The sequence below is a fragment of the Salmo salar genome, chromosome 20 (genome assembly GCF_965601325.2).
Source record: "Salmo salar chromosome 20, fSalSal1, whole genome shotgun sequence".
NCBI classification, from domain to species: domain Eukaryota; kingdom Metazoa; phylum Chordata; class Actinopteri; order Salmoniformes; family Salmonidae; genus Salmo; species Salmo salar.
In genome coordinates, this window is record NC_138310.1 from 82,321,750 (window position 1) to 82,341,406 (window position 19,657).

Genomic DNA, 19,657 nt, shown 5'->3' on the forward strand with positions numbered 1-19,657 from the left:
AAAATGATATTAAATAGTGATATGCTAGATTGGAAAAAATAACTTTAAATGGAGAGATGAGTAAAGAATGTACAATTCCTCTAGATTTAGTATTGGAGCTATTTAAAATGTCAGAGAGGTGAATATAAGTGAAACTCGTCTTTCAGTGTTTTTTCCCGCTCAGGCCACCTTTATTTTGACATCTACAGAGAGACATGGGGTTGAGGACGCCTGTTCTCTTTTGAACACGACATAGTAACAGTCTCTATGGGATAGCTATGGGCTGGGTGTAGATTTATATTCATTATGGATCCCCATTAGTTCCTGCCAAGGCAGCAGCTACTCTTCCTGGGGTTTATTATGGATCCCTATTAGTTCCTGCCAAGGGAGCAGCTACTCTTCCTGGGGTTCATTATGGATCCCCATTAGTTCCTGCCAAGGCAGCAGCTACTCTTCCTGGAGTTTATTATGGATCCCTATTAGTTCCTGCCAAGGGAGCAGCTACTCTTCCTGGGGTTTATTATGGATCCCCATTAGTTCCTGCCGAGGCAGCAGCTACTCTTCCTGGGGTTTATTATGGATCCCCATTAGTTCCTGCCCAAGGCAGCAGCTACTCTTCCTGGGGTTTATTATGGATCCCCATTAGTTCCTGCCAAGGGAGCAGCTACTCTTCATGGGGTTCATTATGTATCCCTATTAGTTCCTGTCGAGGCAGCAGCTACTCTTCCTGGGGTTTATTATGGATCTCCATTAGTTCCTGCCAAGGCAGCAGCTACTCTTCCTGGGGTTTATTATGGATCAAATCAAATCAAATTTATTTTTATATAGCCCTTCGTACATCAGCTGATATTCTCAAAGTGCTGTACAGAAACCCAGCCTAAAACCCCAAACAGCAAGCAAAGCATGTGAAAGAAGCACGGTGGCTAGGAAAAACTCCCTAGGAAAAACTCCCTAGAAAGGCCAAAAACCTAGGAAGAAACCTAGAGAGGAACCAGGCTATGAGGGGTGGCCAGTCCTCTTCTGGCTGTGCAGGGTGGATATTATAACAGAACATGGTCAAAATATTAAAATGTTAAAATGTTCATAAATGACCAGCATGGTCAAATAATAATAATCATAGTAGTTGTCGAGGGTGCAACAAGCACGTCCGGTGAACAGGTCAGGGTTCCATAGCCGCAGGCAGAACAGTTGAAACTGGAACAGCAGCACGGCCAGGTGGACTGGGGACAGCAAGGAGTCATCATACCAGGTAGTCCTGAGGCATGGTCCTAGGGCTCAGGTCCTCCGAGAGAAAGACAGAAAGAGAGAATTAGAGAGAGCATATTTAAATACACACAGGACACCGGATAAGACAAGAGAAATACTCCAGATGTAACAGACTGACCCTAGCCCCCCGACACATAAACTACTGCAGCATAAATACTGGAGGCTGAGACAGGAGGGATCAGAAGACACTGTGGCCCCATCCGATGATACCCCCGGACAGGACCAAACAGGCAGGATATAACCCCACCCACTTTGCCAAAGCACAGCCCCCACACCACTAGAGGGATGTCTCCAACCACCAACTTACCGTCCTAAGACAAGGCCGAGTATAGCCCACAACGATCTCCGCCATGGCACAACCCAAGGGGGGGGCGCCAACCCAGACAGGAAGACCACGTCAGTGACTCAACCCACTCAAGTGACGCACCCCTCCCATGGACGGCATGGAAGAACACCAGTAGGCCAGTGACTCAGCCCCTGTAAAAGAGTTAGAGGCAGAGAATCCCAGTGGAAAGAGGGGAACCGGCAAGGCAGAGACAGCAAGGGCGGTTCGTTGCTCCAGCCTTTCCGTTTACCTTCACACTCCTGGGCCAGACTATACTTAATCATAGGACCTACTGAAGAGATAAGTCTTCAGTAAAGACTTAAAGGTTGAGACTGAGTCTGCGTCTCTCACATTGGTAGGCAGACCATTCCATAAAAATGGAGCTCTATAGGAGAAAGCCCTACCTCCAGCCGTTTGCTTAGAAATTCTAGGGACAATTAGGAGGCCTGCGTCTTGTGACCGTAGCGTACGTGTAGGTATGTACGGCGGGACCAAATCGGAAAGATAGGTAGGAGCAAGCCCATGTAATGCTTTGTAGGTTAGCAGTAAAACCTTGAAATCAGCCCTTGCCTTAACAGGAAGCCAGTGTAGGGAGGCTAGCACTGGAGTAATATGATCAAATTTTTTGGTTCTAGTCAGGATTCTAGCAGCCGTATTTAGCACTAACTGAAGTTTATTTAGTGCTTTATCCGGGTAGCCGGAAAGTAGAGCATTGCAGTAGTCCAGCCTAGAAGTAACAAAAGCATGGATACATTTTTCTGCGTCATTTTTGGACAGAAAATTTCTGATTTTTGCAATGTTACGTAGATTGAAAAAAGCTGTCCTTGAAACAGTCTTGATATGTTCTTCAAAAGAGAGATCAGGGTCCAGAGTAACGCCGAGGTCCTTCACAGTTTTATTTGAGACGACTGTACAACCATCCAGATTAATTGTCAGATTCAACAGAAGATCTCTTTGTTTCTTGGGACCTAGAACAAGCATCTCTGTTTTGTCCGAGTTTAAAAGTAGAAAGTTTGCAGCCATCCACTTCTTTATGTCTGAAACACAGGCTTCTAGCGAGGGCAATTTTGGGGCTTCACCATGTTTCATTGAAATGTACAGCTGTGTGTCGTCCGCATAGCAGTGAAATTTAACATTATGTTTTCGAATGACATCCCCAAGAGGTAAAATATATAGTGAAAACAATAGTGGTCCTAAAACGGAACCTTGAGGAACACCGAAATTTACAATTGATTTGTCAGAGGACAAACCATTCACAGAGACAAACTGATATCTTTCCGACAGATAAGATCTAAACCAGGCCAGAACTTGTCCATGTAGACCAATTTGGGTTTCCAATCTCTCCAAAAGAATGTGGTGATCAATGGTATCAAAAGCGGCACTAAGATCTAGGAGCACGAGGACAGATGCAGAGCCTCGGTCTGACGTCATTAAAAGGTCATTTACCACCTTCACAAGTGCAGTCTCAGTGTTATGATGGGGTCTAAAACCAGACTGAAGCGTTTCGTATACATTGTTTGTCTTCAGGAAGGCAGTGAGTTGCTGTGCAACAGCTTTTTCTAACATTTTTGAGAGGAATGGAAGATTCGATATAGGCCGATAGTTTTTTATAATTTCTGGATCAAGATTCGGCTTTTTCAAGAGAGGCTTTATTACTGCCACTTTTAGTGAGCTTGGTACACATCCGGTGGATAGAGAGCCGTTTATTATGTTCAACATAGGAGGGCCAAGCACAGGAAGCAGCTCTTTCAGTAGTTTAGTTGGAATAGGGTCCAGTATGCAGCTTGAGGTTTTGGAGGCCATGATTATTTTCATCATTGCGTCAAGGGATATAGTACTAAAACACTTTAGTATCTCCCTTGATCCTAGGTCCTGGCAGAGTTGTGCAGACTCAGGACAATGGAGCTTTGGAGGAATACCCAGATTTAAAGAGGAGTCTGTAATTTGCTTTCTAATGATCATGATCTTTTCCTCAAAGAAGTTCATAAATTTATTACTGCTGAAGTGAAAGCCATCCTCCATTTGCGAAGGCTGCTTTTTAGTTAGCTTTGCGACAGTATCAAAAAGAAATTTCGGATTGTTCTTATTTTCCTCAATTAAGTTGGAAAAATAGGATGATCGAGCAGCAGTAAGGGCTCTTCGATACTGCACGGTACTGTCTTTCCAAGCTAGTCGGAAGACTTCCAGTTTGGTGTGGCGCCATTTCCGTTCCAATTTTCTGGAAGCTTGCTTCAGAGCTCGTGTATTTTCTGTATACCAGGGAGCTAGTTTCTTATGACAGATGTTTTTAGTTTTTAGGGGTGCAACTGCATCTAGGGTATTGCGCAAGGTTAAATTGAGTTCCTCGGTTAGGTGGTTAACTGATTTTTGTCCTCTGACGTCCTTGGGTAGGCAGAGGCAGTCTGGAAGGGCATCAAGGAATCTTTGGGTTGTCTGAGAATTTATAGCACGACTTTTAATGCTCCTTGGTTGGGGTCTGAGCAGATTATTTGTTGCAATTGCAAACGTAATAAAATGGTGGTCCGATAGTCCAGGATTATGAGGAAAAACATTTAGATCCACAACATTTATTCCATGGGACAAAACTAGGTCCAGAGTATGACTGTGGCAGTGAGTAGGTCCAGAGACATGTTGGACAAAATCCACTGAGTCGATGATGGCTCCGAAAGCCTTTTGGAGTGGGTCTGTGGACTTTTCCATGTGAATGTTAAAGTCACCAAAAATTAGAATATTATCTGCTATGACTACAAGATCCGATAGGAATTCAGGGAACTCAGTGAGGAACACTGCATATGGCCCAGGAGGCCTATAAACAGTAGCTATAAAAAGTGAGTGAGTAGGCTGCATAGATTTCATGACTAGAAGCTCAAAAGACGAAAACGTCATTGTTGTTTTTTTTTTGTAACTTGAAATTTGCTATCGTAAATGTTAGCAACACCTCCGCCTTTGCCGGATGCACGGGGGGTATGGTCACTAATGTAACCAGGGGGTGAGGCCTCATTTAACACAGTAAATTCATCAGGCTTAAGCCATGTTTCAGTCAGGCCAATCACATCAAGATTATTATCAGTGATTAGTTCATTGACTATAACTGCCTTGGAAGTGAGGGATCTAACATTAAGTAACCCAATTTTGAGATGTGAGGTATCACAATCTCTTTCAATAATGGCAGGAATGGAGGAGGTCTTTATACTAGTGAGATTGCTAAAGCGAACACCGCCATTTTTTATTTTGCCCAACCTAGATCGAGGCACAGACACGGTCTCAATGGGGAAAGCTGAGCTGACTACGCTGACTGTGCTAGTGGCAGACTCCACTAAGCTGGCAGGCTGGCTAACAGCCTGCTGCCTGGCCTGCACCCTATTTCATTGTGGAGCTAGAGGAGTTAGAGCCCTGTCTATGTTCGTAGATAAGATGAGAGCACCCCTCCAGCTAGGATGGAGTCTGTCACTCCTCAACAGGCCAGGCTTGGTCCTGTTTGTGGGTGAGTCCCAGAAAGAGGGCCAATTATCTACAAATTCTATCTTTTGGGAGGGGCAGAAAACAGTTTTCAACCAGCGATTGAGTTGTGAGACTCTGCTGTAGAGCTCATCACTCCCCCTAACTGGGAGGGGGCCAGAGACAATTAATCGATGCCGACACATCTTTCTAGCTGATTTACACGCTGAAGCTATGTTGCGCTTGGTGACGTCTGACTGTTTCATCCTAACATCGTTGGTGCCGACGTGGATAACAATATCTCTATACTCTCTACACTCGGCAGTTTTAGCTTTAGCCAGCACCGTCTTTAGATTAGCCTTAACGTCGGTAGCCCTGCCCCCTGGTAAACAGTGTATGATCGCTGGATGATTAGTTTTAAGTCTAATACTGCGGGTAATGGAGTCGCCAATGACTAGGGTTTTCAATTTGTCAGAGCTAATGGTGGGAGCCGTCGGCGTCTCAGACCCCACAGCGGGAGGAGTAGAGACCAGAGAAGTCTCGGCCTCCGACTCCGACTCGCTTAATGGGGAGAACCGGTTGAAAGTTTCTGTCGGCTGAATAAGCGACACCGGTTGAGCATTCCTACAGCGTTTCCCTCCAGAAGCCATGAGAAAGTTGTCCGGCTGCGGGGACCGTGCGAGGGGGTTTATACTAACGTTACTATCTGTACTTACTGGTGGCACAGACGCTGTTTCATCCTTTCCTACACTGAAATTACCCTTGCCTAACGATCGCGTCTGAAGCTGGGCTTGCAGCACAGCTATCCTTGCCGTAAGGCGATCGTTCTCCTGTATATTATAAGTACAACGACTGCAATTAGAAGGCATCATGTTAATGTTACTTAGCTTCGGCTGTTTGAAGTCCTGACGAACCATGTCCAGATAAAACCTCCGGGGTGAAAAAGTTGAAAAAAAGTTGAGTGAGGGAAAAAGTAAAAATATACGGTAATGAAAAAGTAAAAAACCGTCAGGTATCAAAGTAAGATCGGCAACAAAAACGCACAGCAGCGTAAACAAGTCTGCAAGTTAGTTCCTGCCAAGGGAGCAGCTACTCTTCCTGGGGTTTATTATGGATCCCCATTAGTTCCTGCCAAGGGAGCAGCTACTCTTCCTGGGGTTTATTATGGATCCCCATTAGTTCCTGCCAAGGGAGCAGCTACTCTTCCTGGGGTTTATTATGGATCCCTATTAGTTCCTGCCGAGGCAGCAGCTACTCTTCCTGGGGTTTATTATGGATCCCCATTAGTTCCTGCCAAGGCAGCAGCTACTCTTCCTGGGGTTTATTATGGATCCCCATTAGTTCCTGCCAAGGGAGCAGCTACTCTTCATGGGGTTCATTATGGATCCCTATTAGTTCCTGCCGAGGCAGCAGCTACTCTTCCTGGGGTTTATTATGGATCCCCATTAGTTCCTGCCAAGGCAGCAGCTACTCTTCCTGGGGTTTATTATGGATCCCCATTAGTTTCTGCCAAGGGAGCAGCTACTCTTCCTGGGGTTTATTATGGATCCCCATTAGTTCCTGCCAAGGGAGAAGATACTCTTCCTGGGGTTTATTATGGATCCCCATTAGTTCCTGCCGAGGCAGCAGCTACTCTTCCTGGGGTCCGACAAAATTAAACCAGATATACCATTTTCAAAACATTACAATACATTCATTACAGAATTCACAACACACTAAGTGTGTGCCCTCAAGCCCATACTCCACTACCACATATCTACAACACAAAATCCATGTGTACGTGTGTGTATAGTGCGTATGTTATCATGTGTTTGTATGCATGTGCCTGTTTGTGTTGCTTCACAGTCCCTGCTGTTCCATAAGGTGTATTTGTATCTGTTTTTTTTTATCTGATTCTACTGCTTGCATCAGTTACCTGGTGTGGAATAGAGTTCCATGTAGTCATGGCTGTATGTAGTACTGTGCACCTCCCATAGTCTGTTCTGGACTTGGGGACTGTGAAGAGACCTCTGGTGGCATGTCTTGTGTGGAATGCATGGGCGTCTGAGCTGTGTGCTAGTCGTTTAAACAGACAGCTCGGTGCATTCAACATGTCAATACCTTTCATAAATACAAGTAGTGATGAAGTCAATCTCTCCTCTAGAGATTGACATCCATCTTATTAATGTTTGCTCTCTGTGCACATCCAAGGGCCAGCCTTGCTGCCCTGTTCTGAGCCAATTGTAATTTTCCTAAGTCCCTTTTTGTGGCACCTGACCACACAACTGAACAGTAGTCCAGGTGTGACAAAACTAGGGCCTGTAGGACCTGCCTTGTTGATAGTGCTGTTAAGAAGGTAGAGCAGTGCTTTATTATGGACAGACTTCTCCCCATCTTAGCTACTGTGGTATCAATATGTTTTAACCATGACAGTTTACAATCCAGGGTTACTCCAAGCAGTTTAGTCACCTCAACTTGCTCAATTTCCACATTATTTATTACAAGATTTAGTTGAGGTTTAGGGTTTAGTGAATTTTCAGTCGCTTTAGTAGCTGACGTGTATAAATCAAATCAATTGTTATTTGTCACATGCGTTGAATACAACAGGTGTAGACCTTGCTTACTTACAAGCCCTTAACCAACAAAGCAGTTAAGAAAATACCTAAAAAAAAGTAAGAGATAAGAATAACAAATAATTACAGAGCAGCAGTAAATAACAATAGCGGGGATATATACAGGGGGAACCGGTACGGAGAGTCAACGGGCGGGGCACCGGTGTCAAGGTAATATGTACATGTAGGTAGAGTTATTAAAGTGACTATGCATAGATAACAGAGAGTAGCAGCAGCGTAGAAGGGGGGGGGGGGTGCAAATAGTCTGTGTAGCCATTTGATTAGATGTTCAGGAGTCTTATGGCTTGGGGGTAGAAGCTGTTTAGAAGCCTCTTGGACCTAGACTTGGCGGTCCAGTACCGCCTGCCGTGCGGTAGTAGAGAGAACAGTCTATGACTAGGGTGGCTGGAGTCTCTGACAATTTTTAATGTGCTTGGACCATGGCGTGCTTGGATCATGTTAGTTTGTCGGTGATGTGGACGCCAAGGAACTTGAAGCTCTCAACCTGCTCCACTACAGCCCCGTCGATGAGAATGGTGGCGTGCTCGGTCCTCCTTTTCCTGTAGTTCACAATCATCTCCTTTGTCTTGATCACGTTGCTGGAGAGATTGTTGTCCTGGCACCACATGGTCAGGTCTCTGACTACCTCCCTATTGGCTGTCTCATCGTTGTCGGTGATCAGGCCTACCACTGTTGTGTCATCAGCAAACTTAATGTTGGTGTTGGAGTCGTGCCTGGCTGTGCAGTCATGAGTGAACAGAGAGTACAGGAGGGGACTGAGCACGCATCACTGAGGGGCCCCCATGTTGAGGATCAACGTGGCGGATGTGTTGTTACCTACCCTCACCACCTGGGGGTGCCCCGTCAGAAAGTCCAGGATCCAGTTGCAGAGGGAGGTGCTTAGTCCTAGGGTCCTTAGCTTAGTGATGAGCTTTGAGGGCACTATGATGTTGAACGCTGAGCTGTAGTCAATGAATAGCATTCTCAAATAGGTGTTCCTTTTGTCCAGGTGTGAAACGGCAGTGTGGAGTGCAATAGAGATTGCATCATCTGTGGATCTGTTGGTGCAGTATGCAAATTAGAGTGGGTCTAGGGTTTCTGGGATAATGGTGTTGATGTGAGCCATGACCAGCCTTTCAAAGCACTTCATGGCTACAGACGTGAGCGTTACGGGGTCGGTAGTCATTTAGGCAGGTTACCTTAGTGTTCTTCGGCACAGGGACTATGCTGGTCTGCTTGAAACATGTTGGTATTACAGACTCGGACAGGGAGAGGTTGAAAATGTCAGTGAAGACACTTGCCAGTTGGTCAGCGCATGCTCGGAGTACACATCCTGGTAATCCATCTGGCCCTGAGGCCTTGTGAATGTTGACCTGTTTAAAGGTCTAACTCACATCGGCTGCGGAGAGCGTGATCACACAGTCATCCGGAACAGCTGATGCTCTCATGCATGTTTCAGTGTTACTTGCCTCGAAGCGAGCATAGAAGTGATTTAGCTTGTCTGGTAGGCTCGTGTTACTGGGCAGCTCTCGGCTGTGCTTCCCTTTGTAGTCTGTAATAGTTTGCAAGCCCACATCCGACTAGCGTCAGAGCCAGTGTAGTACAATTCGATCTTAGTCCTGTATTGATGCTTTGCCTATTTGATGGTTCGTCGGAGGCCATAGCGGGATTTCTTATAAACTTGTCCCGATCCTTGAAAGTGGCATCGTTACCCTTTAGCTCAGTGCGAATGTTGCCTGTAATCCATGGCTTCTGGTTGGGGTATGTACAGTTGAAGTCGGAGGTTTACATACACTTAGGTTGGAGTCATTAAAACTCGTTTTTAAACGACTCCACAAATTTCTTGTTAACAAACTATAGTTTTGGCAAGTCGGTTAGGACATTTACTTTGTGCATGACACAAGTCATTTTTCCAACAATTGTTTACAGACAGATTATTTCATTTATAATTCACTGTATCACAATTCCAGTGGGTCAGAAGTTTACATACACTAAGTTGACTGTGCCTTTAAACAGCTAAGAAAATTCCAAAAAAGGATGTCTTCATTAGTAATGAGGAGGAAAATGATGCGGATATATTGAAGCAACATCTCAAGACATCAGTCAGGAAGTTAAAGCTTGGTCGCAAATGGGTCTTCCAACTGGACAATGACCCCAAACATAATTACAAAGTTGTGGCAAAATGGCTTAAGGACAACAAAGTCAAGGTATTGGAGTGGCCATCACAAAGCCCCGGCCTCAATCCTACAGATCATTTGTGGGCAGAACTGAAAAAGCGTGTGCGAGTAAGGAGGCCTACAAACCTGACTCAGTTACACCAGCTCTGTCAGGAGGAATGGGCCAAAATTCACCCAACTTATTGTGGGAAGCTTGTGGAAGGCTACCCGAAACCTTTAACCCAAGTTAAACAATTTAAAGGCAATGCTACCAAATACTAATTGAGTGTATGTAAACTTCTGACCCACTGGGAATGTGATGAAAGAAATAAAAGCTTAAATAAATAATTCTCTCTACTATTATTCTGACATTTTACATTCTTAAAATAAAGTGGTGATCCTAACTGACTTAAGACAGGAACTTTTTTACTAGGATTTAATGTCAGGAATTGTGAAAAACTGAGTTTAAATGTATTTGGCTAAAGTGTATGTAAACTACCGACTTCAACTGTACGTACAGTCACTGTGGGGACAATGTCCTCGATGCACTTACTGATAAAGCCAGTGACAGATGTGGTGTACTCCTCAATGCCATCGGAGGAATCCCGGAACATTTTCCAGTCTGTGCTAGCAAAACTGTCCTGTAGTTTAGCATCTGCTTCATCTGACCACTTTTTTATAGACCGAGTCACTGGTGCTTCCTACTTGAATTTTTTCTTGTTAGCAGGAATCAGGAGAATAGAATTATGGTCAGATTTGCCAAATGGAAGACCTTAATTGACTACAGATCCACATTCACTTATACATTCTCAGGCCAAAGTCCTCCATCAGTCCAGGACCTACCTCTCTATGTTGGTGTTGGGTCAACTTAATTACAATATTCTGGAGAGAGGTGATTTAACTACAATATTCTGGAGAGAGATGATTTAAGTGTGTGGGTCTACTTAATTACAATATTCTGGAGTGAGACAATTTAACTGTAATATTCTGGAAAGAGATGATTTAAGTGTGTAGGTCTACTTAAATATAATATATATTCTTGAGATGATTTCTTATCAAACATATAATATGAAATGTATCGTCATTCACACAGGTGTAATAACACATTTCCAAAACATCTAGTCCATCTGATTCGGGGTTTTCTTCAAACTCCTGCTGCTCAATAAAGATTTTATAATATAGCCTAAAGGTAAACCCAAGCTCAACACACTGTCACTCAGCATCTGTTCATACTGAACAATAACCAACCCCTCTCGTCCTCGCTCTTCACAGCACCATCGTGAGAACATCCGCTATCACTGAACATCCCCTATCACTGAACAGTATCACTGAACATCTTCTATCACTGAACATCCCCTATCACTGAACATCCTCTATCCTCTATCACTGAACAGTATCACTGAACATCCCCTATCACTGAACATCCTCTATCACTGAACATCCTCTATCACTGAACAGTATCACTGAACATCCTCTATCACTGAACATCCCCTATCACTGAACAGTATCACTGAACATCCTCTATCACTGAACAGTATCACTGAACAACCTCTATCACTGAACAGTATCACTGAACATCCTCTATCACTGAACAGTATCACTGAACATCCTCTATCACTGAACAGTATCACTGAACATCCCCTATCACTGAACATCCTCTATCACTGAACATCCCCTATCACTGAACATCCTCTATCACTGAACAGTATCACTGAACATCCTCTATCACTGAACAGTATCACTGAACAGTATCACTGAAGAGTATCAGTGAACAACCTCTATCACTGAACAGTATCACTGAACATCCTCTATCACTGAACATCCTCTATCACTGAACAACCTCTATCACTGAACAGTATCACTGAACATCCTCTATCACTGAACATCCTCTATCCTCTATCACTGAACATCCCCTATCACTGAACATCCTCTATCACTGAACAGTATCACTGAACAGTATCACTGAACAACCTCTATCACTGAACATCCTCTATCACTGAACATCCCCTATCACTGAACAGTATCACTGAACCATCTCTATCACTGAACAGTATCACTGAACATCCTCTATCACTGAACATCCTCTATCCTCTATCACTGAACATCCTCTATCACTGAACATCCCCTATCACTGAACATCCTCTATCACTGAACAGTATCACTGAACATCCTCTATCACTGAACAGTATCACTGAACAGTATCACTGAACATCCTCTATCACTGAACAGTATCACTGAACATCCTCTATCACTGAACAGTATCACTGAACATCCTCTATCCTCTATCACTGAACATCCCCTATCACTGAACATCCTCTATCACTGAACAGTATCACTGAACAGTATCACTGAACATCCTCTATCACTGAACATCCCCTATCACTGAACAGTATCACTGAACAACCTCTATCACTGAACAGTATCACTGAACATCCGCTATCACTGAACATCCCCTATCACTGAACATCCTCTATCACTGAACAGTATCACTGAACAGTATCACTGAACATCCTCTATCACTGAACAGTATCACTGAACAACCTCTATCACTGAACATCTTCTATCACTGAACATCCTCTATCACTGAACAACCTCTATCACTGAACAGTATCACTGAACAACCTCTATCACTGAACATCCTCTATCACTGAACATCCTCTATCACTGAACAACCTCTATCACTGAACAGTATCACTGAACAACCTCTATCACTGAACATCCTCTATCACTGAACATCCTCTATCACTGAACAACCTCTATCACTGAACAGTATCACTGAACATCCTCTATCACTGAACAGTATCACTGAACAGTATCACTGAACATCCTCTATCAATGAGCATCCTCTATCAGTGAACAGTATCACTGAACATCCTCTATCACTGAACAGTATCACTGAACAACCTCTATCACTGAACATCCTCTATCACTGAACATCCCCTATCACTGAACAATATCACTGAACAACCTCTATCACTGAACAGTATCACTGAAGAGTATCACTGAACAACCTCTATCACTGAACAGTATCACTGAACATCCTCTATCACTGAACATCCTCTATCACTGAACAACCTCTATCACTGAACAGTATCACTGAACATCCTCTATCACTGAACATCCTCTATCACTGAACAGTATCACTGAACAGTATCACTGAACATCCTCTATCACTGAACAGTATCACTGAACATCCTCTATCACTGAACAGTATCACTGAACATCCTCTATCCTCTATCACTGAACATCCCCTATCACTGAACATCCTCTATCACTGAACAGTATCACTGAACAGTATCACTGAACATCCTCTATCACTGAACATCCCCTATCACTGAACAGTATCACTGAACAACCTCTATCACTGAACAGTATCACTGAACATCCGCTATCACTGAACATCCCCTATCACTGAACATCCTCTATCACTGAACAGTATCACTGAACAGTATCACTGAACATCCTCTATCACTGAACAGTATCACTGAACAACCTCTATCACTGAACATCCTCTATCACTGAACATCCTCTATCACTGAACAACCTCTATCACTGAACAGTATCACTGAACAACCTCTATCACTGAACATCCTCTATCACTGAACATCCTCTATCACTGAACAACCTCTATCACTGAACAGTATCACTGAACAACCTCTATCACTGAACATCCTCTATCACTGAACATCCTCTATCACTGAACAACCTCTATCACTGAACAGTATCACTGAACATCCTCTATCACTGAACAGTATCACTGAACAACCTCTATCACTGAACATCCTCTATCACTGAACATCCCCTATCACTGAACAATATCACTGAACAACCTCTATCACTGAACAGTATCACTGAACAGTATCACTGAACAGTATCACTGAACATCCTCTATCACTGAACAGTATCGCTGAACATCCGGTATCACTGAACAGTATCACTGAACATCCTCTATCCTCTATCACTGAACATCCTCTATCACTGAACAGTATCACTGAACAGTATCACTGAACATCCTCTATCACTGAACAGTATCACTGAACAACCTCTATCACTGAACATCCTCTATCACTGAACAACCTCTATCACTGAACAGTATCACTGAACATCCTCTATCACTGAACAGTATCACTGAACAGTATCACTGAACATCCTCTATCAATGAGCATCCTCTATCAGTGAACAGTATCACTGAACATCCTCTATCACTGAACAGTATCACTGAACAACCTCTATCACTGAACATCCTCTATCACTGAACATCCCCTATCACTGAACAATATCACTGAACAACCTCTATCACTGAACAGTATCACTGAAGAGTATCACTGAACAACCTCTATCACTGAACAGTATCACTGAACATCCTCTATCACTGAACATCCTCTATCACTGAACAACCTCTATCACTGAACAGTATCACTGAACATCCTCTATCACTGAACATCCTCTATCACTGAACAGTATCACTGAACAGTATCACTGAACATCCTCTATCACTGAACAGTATCACTGAACATCCTCTATCACTGAACAGTATCACTGAACATCCTCTATCCTCTATCACTGAACATCCCCTATCACTGAACATCCTCTATCACTGAACAGTATCACTGAACATCCTCTATCACTGAACATCCCCTATCACTGAACAGTATCACTGAACAACCTCTATCACTGAACAGTATCACTGAACATCCGCTATCACTGAACATCCCCTATCACTGAACATCCTCTATCACTGAACAGTATCACTGAACAGTATCACTGAACATCCTCTATCACTGAACAGTATCACTGAACAACCTCTATCACTGAACATCCTCTATCACTGAACATCCTCTATCACTGAACAACCTCTATCACTGAACAGTATCACTGAACAACCTCTATCACTGAACATCCTCTATCACTGAACATCCTCTATCACTGAACAACCTCTATCACTGAACAGTATCACTGAACAACCTCTATCACTGAACATCCTCTATCACTGAACATCCTCTATCACTGAACAACCTCTATCACTGAACAGTATCACTGAACATCCTCTATCACTGAACAGTATCACTGAACAGTATCACTGAACATCCTCTATCAATGAACATCCTCTATCACTGAACAGTATCACTGAACATCCTCTATCACTGAACAGTATCACTGAACATCCCCTATCACTGAACAATATCACTGAACAACCTCTATCACTGAACAGTATCACTGAACAGTATCACTGAACAGTATCACTGAACATCCTCTATCACTGAACAGTATCACTGAACATCCGGTATCACTGAACAGTATCACTGAACATCCTCTATCCTCTATCACTGAACATCCTCTATCACTGAACAGTATCACTGAACAGTATCACTGAACATCCTCTATCACTGAACAGTATCACTGAACAACCTCTATCACTGAACATCCTCTATCACTGAACAGTATCACTGAACATCCTCTATCACTGAACATCCTCTATCCTCTATCACTGAACATCCTCTATCACTGAACAGTATCACTGAACATCCGCTATCACTGAACATCCCCTATCACTGAACATCCTCTATCACTGAACAGTATCACTGAACAGTATCACTGAACATCCTCTATCACTGAACATCCTCTATCACTGAACATCCTCTATCACTGAACAGTATCACTGAACATCCTCTATCACTGAACATCCTCTATCACTGAACATCCCCTATCACTGAACAGTATCACTGAACAACCTCTATCACTGAACAGTATCACTGAACATCCTCTATCACTGAACAGTATCACTGAACCACCTCTATCACTGAACATCCTCTATCACTGAACATCCCCTATCACTGAACAGTATCACTGAACAACCTCTATCACTGAACAGTATCACTGAACATCCTCTATCACTGAACAGTATCACTGAACATCCTCTATCACTGAACATCCTCTATCACTGAACATCCTCTATCACTAAACATCCCCTATCACTGAACATCCTCTATCACTGAACAGTATCACTGAACAGTATCACTGAACATCCCCTATCACTGAACGGTATCACTGAACAACCTCTATCACTGAACAGTATCACTGAACATCCTCTATCACTGAACATCCTCTATCACTGAACAGTATCACTGAACATCCTCTATCACTGAACAGTAGAATGTGTTGAGTTGAACTCCTCCTAAAGGCAGTCTTCTGTAGAGGCTGTAGGTGGCAGGTAGCCTAGGTCCGAAAGGTCACTGGTTTGAATCCCTGTGCTGACTATGTGAAACAAATCTGTTGATGCCTCCTTTAGCAGGACACTTAACCCTAAATGATCCTGCAAGTTGCTCTGGATCAGAGTGTCTGGTAAAATGTAAATGTCTCACACTCTGTGTCATTCCATGAGTGGTACTGAATAGTTCACCAACTGCCATGATACTGGACAATATAAACAAGACCTTCCTACAGCATAACATCCATTCCAACATCAAAACAGAGGTGACATCTCACCCTGAAGTCCAGTCCGTGTGTGTCTGCGGTGCTCCCTTAAACTGGGAAACACACTTTCTCTCAGAGCCATGCGCTCAACAACAGTCTAGAACACACACTGGTTATATCCAATCTCCAATCAGACCTGCTCTTCATTCTGGATTAGACACCAGGCTGTTCGTCAGTCCTCCATGAGTCTGTCAGATGTAACAATAAGATATCAACTGAAAATAGCATTCCCACGGGACAAAAAAGACAATATATGGAAAGTACTGATTAGAGTGTTGAGTCCTGCCTAAACGATTCTCCCTCGCCCCATCTCTCCTCCTTGCTGTTCCCATCAGGAAACTGCCTTCTGATGCTGTTCTTGATAATGAACACATCCCCCCACTCACACACAGACTAGACAGATACTGTACTGTCTTATAAGTTTACTGTGAAGAACAAAAAGGCAAAATAATATGCATTTTTCCATCCGTTTTATTATTGAACATTTGTACACAAACACTTTTTTTTTTTTTACAGCCAATAATAATATGCAGAAAGGATTTTTCACCTGTTCTCAATGTTGTCACCGTGGCAAGTCAGAAGAGAAGACCTGTTGTTCAACTACACTGATTTAGCAGCTCAGAAACATCTCCAAATCAAAACTATAAACTAAACCTACAGGGACACAGGACTGTTCCACAGGGAGATTACAGAGCTGTATTTGGCCAGAGAGATGAACCGTAACATCACCCGTATTGTAATAAAGTGTTGGCTTGCTCTGTGGGTGAGAACAGCTTTCTGACAAGATGGAGGACGTTGATGTAAACCAGAAACTTCTAAACAAGTTTGAGAAACATTATAAAGATCTCAGAGAGGGTGTTGTTTAGAGCAGACCAAACTAGCCAAGTACAGATAGGACCGTATCCTAACTCCCCTCGCATTATAAATCACTCAAAACTCACACACCACCTAAAACTAACAAATCCACATTATCTCCAAGGTTCATTCAATATTCCTTCAATTGTTTCATAATTCAAATAACTTTATTTGTATTTTTTTAATAACATCATTCTAAAGTAGCAGACCAAATGGTTCCCTGGCTTCTGTAGAACACGATACAGGGTCAGAGGTTAGGGCCCCGAGGTTAGGGCCCTGAGGTTAGGGCCCCGAGGTTAGGGCCCTGAGGTTAGGGCCCCGAGGTTAGGGCCCTGAGGTTAGGGCCCCGAGGTTAGGGAGATGCAGCCAGAATCAGAGAGCAACACTAAAAAAACTACAGAAATAGAAACAGGTGAATAAAACAAATCGAGTGCTATGATGTCTCCCTAGGTTGGGTTTAAGAAGGCCTGCTTGAAGGGGCTGGTAATGGATAATGTACAACCTCACAGGGTGTCTACACTGACCTACGGTAAAGTACAACCTCACAGGGTGTCTACACTGACCTACGGTAAAGTACAACCTCACAGGGTGTCTACACTGACCTACGGTAAAGTACAACCTCACAGGGTGTCTACACTGAACTACGGTAAGGTACAACCCCACAGGGTGTCTACACTGACCTACGGTAAGGTAGAACCCCACAGGGTGTCTACACTGACCTACGGTAAAGTACAACCTCACAGGGTGTCTACACTGAACTACGGTAAGGTACAACCCCACAGGGTGTCTACACTGACCTACGGTAAGGTAGAACCTCACAGGGTGTCTACACTGACCTACGGTAAGGTAGAACCTCACAGGGTGTCTACACTGACCTACGGTAAGGTAGAACCTCACAGGGTGTCTACACTGACCTACGGTAAGGTACAACCCCACAGGGTGTCTACACTGAATCAAAATATAAGTGCAACATGTAAAGTGTTGGTCCCATGTTTCATTAGCTGAAATAAAAGATCCCAGAAATGTTCCATACACACAAAAAGCTTTTTACGCATTTTTTTTCTTCTTACAAATCTGTTAGTGAGCATTTCTCCTTTGCCAGGAAAATCCATCCACCTGACAGGTGTGGCATATCAAGAAGCTGATTAAACAGCATGATCATTACACAGGTGCACCTTGTGCAGGGGACAAAAGGCCACTCTAAAATGTGCTGTGCTGACTGCAGGAATGTCCACCAGAGCTGTTGCCTGAGAATTGAATATTAATTTCTCTACCATACGTCTCCTCCAAAGTCGTTTGATAGAATTTGGCAGTATGTCCAACTGGCCTCAGTATATCCAACTGCAGACCAAGGTATCTGTGATCAACAGATGCATATCTGTATTCCCAGCCATGTGAAATCCATATATCAGGGCATAACAAATGTATTTAAATTGACTGATTTCCTTATATGATCTGTTAGTAAAATCTTTGAAATTGTTGCATGTTGTGTTTTGTATTTTTGTTCAGTGTAGTTGAATCTTCTATACGGTAGTTTCTTGTGTAGTAGTATACCCTATCAGTGTGGCAGGTTTGAAATGTGCAAGCCAATAGCTGTGCGATATGTTAGGAGCTGATTAATCAGTCTGAAGGGCTTTCAAAATCTACAGGACATCATATGTCAAAGTTCAAGGGTGAAACTGAAAGGTTAGAGGTTAGACCAGACCATTTCTGAGCTCTACCTCATCAGGAACTTTAGGGGCTCAGTAGAGAGGTGGTCAACATATCAGTCAAAGTGATTTGATTGTTTAATTGATTGTTAGTTTGAGGTGGTCAGTGGGTAGGACGTGGAATCACAACAAAACAAAGGTTATTGAAACTAAATAAACTTCCTGGTTTAAATAACAAAAGCATGGCTCCAGTCTTCAAATAGGAACACACAAAAAATATGACAGAAAGCTTCTCCTCTGGTTACGTTGTCCTCTGTGGTGCAGCTCCTCTGGTTACGTTGTCCATCTCCTCTGGTTACGTTGTCCATCTCCTCTGGTTACGTTGTCCTCTGTGGTCCATCTCCTCTGGTTACGTTGTCCATCTCCTCTGGTTACGTTGTCCTCTGTGGTCCATCTCCTCTGGTTACGTTGTCCATCTCCTCTGGTTACGTTGTCCATCTCCTCTGGTTACGTTGTCCTCTGTGGTCCATCTCCTCTGGTTACGTTGTCCATCTCCTCTGGTTACGTTGTCCATCTCCTCTGGTTACGTTGTCCTCTGTGGTCCATCTCCTCTGGTTACGTTGTCCATCTCCTCTGGTTACGTTGTCCATCTCCTCTGGTTACGTTGTCCATCTCCTCTGGTTACGTTGTCCATCTCCTCTGGTTACGTTGTCCATCTCCTCTGGTTACGTTGTCCATCTCCTCTGGTTACGTTGTCCATCTCCTCTGGTTACGTTGTCCATCTCCTCTGGTTACGTTGTCCATCTCCTCTGGTTACGTTGTCCTCTGTGGTCCATCTCCTCTGGTTACGTTGTCCATCTCCTCTGGTTACGTTGTCCTCTGTGGTGATGTTGTCTTCTACTCCCTTCTTTTCGGGTGGACCTC